Source organism: Lactuca virosa, chromosome 2 (genome assembly GCF_052849685.1).
Source record: "Lactuca virosa cultivar CGN04683 chromosome 2, Lactuca_virosa_CGN04683_v6, whole genome shotgun sequence".
Classification (NCBI taxonomy): Eukaryota; Viridiplantae; Streptophyta; class Magnoliopsida; order Asterales; family Asteraceae; genus Lactuca; species Lactuca virosa.
The window spans coordinates 273,962,514-273,965,865 of NC_136427.1; the positions used below are offsets into that span (position 1 = coordinate 273,962,514).

At 33.7% G+C, this 3,352-nt stretch overlaps 1 long non-coding RNA gene across 7 annotated transcripts; it reads left to right on the forward strand.

Annotated features, from left to right (window-relative positions):
- The first annotated feature begins 507 nt into the window (after positions 1-507).
- LOC145161114 (uncharacterized) lies at positions 508-3,145 on the forward strand. Of its 7 annotated transcripts, none has more exons than XR_013738362.1 (6): positions 508-943; positions 1,042-1,701; positions 1,820-1,917; positions 2,001-2,487; positions 2,603-2,648; positions 2,856-3,145. It is a non-coding gene; the product is annotated as an uncharacterized LOC145161114 (long non-coding RNA). The 7 variants fall into 7 exon arrangements; XR_013738357.1 differs by having other exon boundaries at positions 2,001-2,263; positions 2,403-2,487; positions 2,603-3,145; XR_013738361.1 differs by having other exon boundaries at positions 2,205-2,263; positions 2,403-2,487; positions 2,603-3,145.
- The last annotated feature ends 207 nt before the right edge of the window (positions 3,146-3,352 follow it).

Consider the following 3,352-nt stretch of genomic DNA (forward strand, 5'->3'; position numbering starts at 1 on the left):
AAATGATAATGAATTTCATTTGACAGACCTTAAAGAAAGGGATATGATCGAGAATAATATCTAGAATAATTAATTAAAATTAGTAATGCAAAAAAATTACTAATCTACCCTTATTCAAGTTTTTGAATTGATTGGTCCACATTCAACCCTACATCCACACAATATTTACTCATCCACATATGAACATATCTCTCTGTCTCTCTCTCTCTCTATATATATATATATATATATATATATATATATATATATATTTACTATCTTATAAAAGAAATCTTACTATTTCTATAAATAGATTTAATATAATAATAATATTTTTTAAGACGTTCAAGTCTCTATGCTTAAAGTACAAACAGTTATAAATAAAATAATATTAAATTTGATTTTATACAAAATCCTTAACACTAATTACAGTTACTTAAGGCATAAGTACCTTCTCTAACTTTTGACTCGGCCCTTTTAATCATCCATGACCGAGTCTATGTTAAATCCTAAGATCTATGCAAATATATCTCGATTCGTTGTTCCCGCTCGCCATAAACAACCCACATCCGGGTATTGCTCCACCGCCTACCCCCACCCCCGTAAGTACCTTCTCTCCAGCTTTTTCTCTTGTGTCCCTCACCAATATCGTCCCAACAGTGTAGCATCATCCACTCTCCAGACTCGCAACACCCGTTGTCTCCACCATCTTTTTTCCTTCGCACCAATTTTCCGCCGACGAACCCCCACCGTGATCCATCTCTGCCTCTCTCTCTACCCAAACTTACTATCCAACCCTGTCACCACTCATCTTCACGAACAACACAATCGTCGCTGTCCCCACATATGCCACCATCCGGTGGGTAAGCGCCGACGACCACGCTGCTCAGACTCTGACATCGTTTGCATGACTCATTCCACCGACTCTATAAAGCCCCTTTTCTTCTATGCTAATCACACTAAGGTAAATCGCAATATATGCTTTTTTTGTTTTGATTAGTCCTTATCAATGTGTATAACTGTTTTTTGAATTTGGTATTCCCATCACTTCCTTGCTCAAAGGAGTCTTGATCCCAGTCGTTCTTCCCTCACCACCAGAGCCACGCTCCTCTTCTCTACTCTCTCGCTCTCTCGCTCTCTCACACATTTTTTCTTTTAGATCATAGATCAACAGTTTGGGTTTTTTGCTCTTAACTAGGTTTTGATTGCTTATGCAGGTCAAATGAATCAAAAAGATTATTAGAGGAACTAATTGGATGTCAAATTGGGTATGTATGTATATGTATATGTGTGATCTTAAATAGATAGCTCTACTTGCTGATTGTAAGTTTTTTGAGTTTTGACAGGTTTACTAAAATGATTGTAATTCTTTTGGATTATGACCCATCTAATAAAGATGCAATTACAGTTTCTATTCTTGAGTTTGTCTTGAAAAGTAAATTGGTTGTCAAGTGCACGCTATGCCCAATATGTGCTTATCATTAATTGGTTTTTTTGTTCTTATTATTTTTGTTGGAGCAATAAGATTTTACTACAGAGTAAATCCCTTTTAGATCCTCCACAACCTTCACTCGCCCTCAAAATGCCATATGCGTATCTGGATATCGGAAAGAATGACGTTCTGTGAATTTTCATAGCACCATCTCCCTTAATCTTCATTCTTCATTGTTTAAACATGCAAGGAATGGAGTTTCCTTTTCTATTATTCGAAGGCATGTTCAGGTTTGTGAATTTCACCCCTTCACTTTAATCTTCTTTCACATATGACTTAGTTTTGTGTAAGGTACATAGAATATTTAATAATTTATCCATTTGGTGCTTTGTGTTCTTTATTTTTTAGGATGATTATGCTTCTTGGTCCTCCAGGATGTGGATAAACCGCTTTGTTGAAAGCACTTTCAGGAACCTAAACAAATCTCTCAAGATTTTGAACTTCGTGTAAGAATTTAATAGCATTGATTTTTTCCCCAACAAACTCCCATGTATTGTTATTTCTTAATTGATATGCATTTTCATTTCAGGGAAAAATGTGGGTCTTCTTTCACTAACAAGGACTCACATATATTTGACTTTTTAATGGTCAAAATCCTTATTTAGATATCATTGATTCTAGATATACCTTGTATGCATGTTTGGACTTTAGTAATCTGGGTATTGGTGTAAGGAAGAGCCAAATACATGGATTCCATATTCTTGTTAGTTGCTTAAACCTTTTTTTTCCACAGAATGGATTAGTGAGGTCTGGTGTAAAAGGAAGAGCTAAATACTTGGTTTCTATTTATAGGTTTGTTCTATTTTCTAATTTTTTTGTGCATAAGCTTTGCATTTCTCACTTTTTGTTTGTTTATTTTAAAGTCATGTATTCCAATGTAGTGAAAAGTCGTCTATTTGGTTTTGATTCTAGACTATTCCTATTTTTCAAGTTATGTATCACAGATGCAGCCTGTCTGATTGAAAGAATAAGAGGAGTTGCTTGTGGATTTCTATATATCATCTCTCTACAACAAGGTAGATCTTTCGTATGTTTTAACTTAAACGGGTCGAAAATATATGCAAACCAGGTGTTTGTGAATATGTTGTACACTATTGAAGGGTTTTGTCGATTTTTTTTTCTTTTTTGAAGATCTAATTATGAAGAAGGGCGGATTTTAGAAGATGCTTTTGAAGAGGTATGCAATTATTTTTATAATTTTTTGTATAGCCAATTGGATTTCCTATATTTGTTTAGTCAATTTGGTCAAAAGGAGGGATTAGATTGAATGTTTCTCTTATTATGCAAAACCTCATTTTAATGGTAATTGGTTCCATAACCTTTTGAAATCTATTGAATTATATTATCTACCGATTCACAACACTAACATTCCATGCCTAATAAGATTTCAAATGGAAATTATCAAAGAAGAAGAGAAGCCAGAAGTGTCGCCCCACTGTGATTGTTCATGTTATCGGTAGACCATGATTGCTTCCTGGTATTGTGATGCCTGAAGTAGGATTTTGATCTTCGCATTAGAGAACCATTTAGTCACTCTTTTGATATTTATTTAGATGTATTTTTTGTATTTGATTAATTATAAAAAATCTCATAAAACAATGTTTTTATGTGTGCCCTTTGCCTTTTTAACAACCATTACCCCATGTGATTTTAAATGGCACAATGTTGTTCATATATGCGATTCCACAACAAAGTGAAAAAATTTAGTTTTTAATTATTCATCCCCTCCCCCTTTAAACTGTACAGTCACTTCTTAATATTTTTATTATACGTTTTTCTAAAAAGTTGTTATACTTTCAATGTATGATCTATTTCTTAATTAACGAACAAAATGTATGTGCACGGATCAATTATAGTGTGATGAGGGAAAAAAAATAGGTT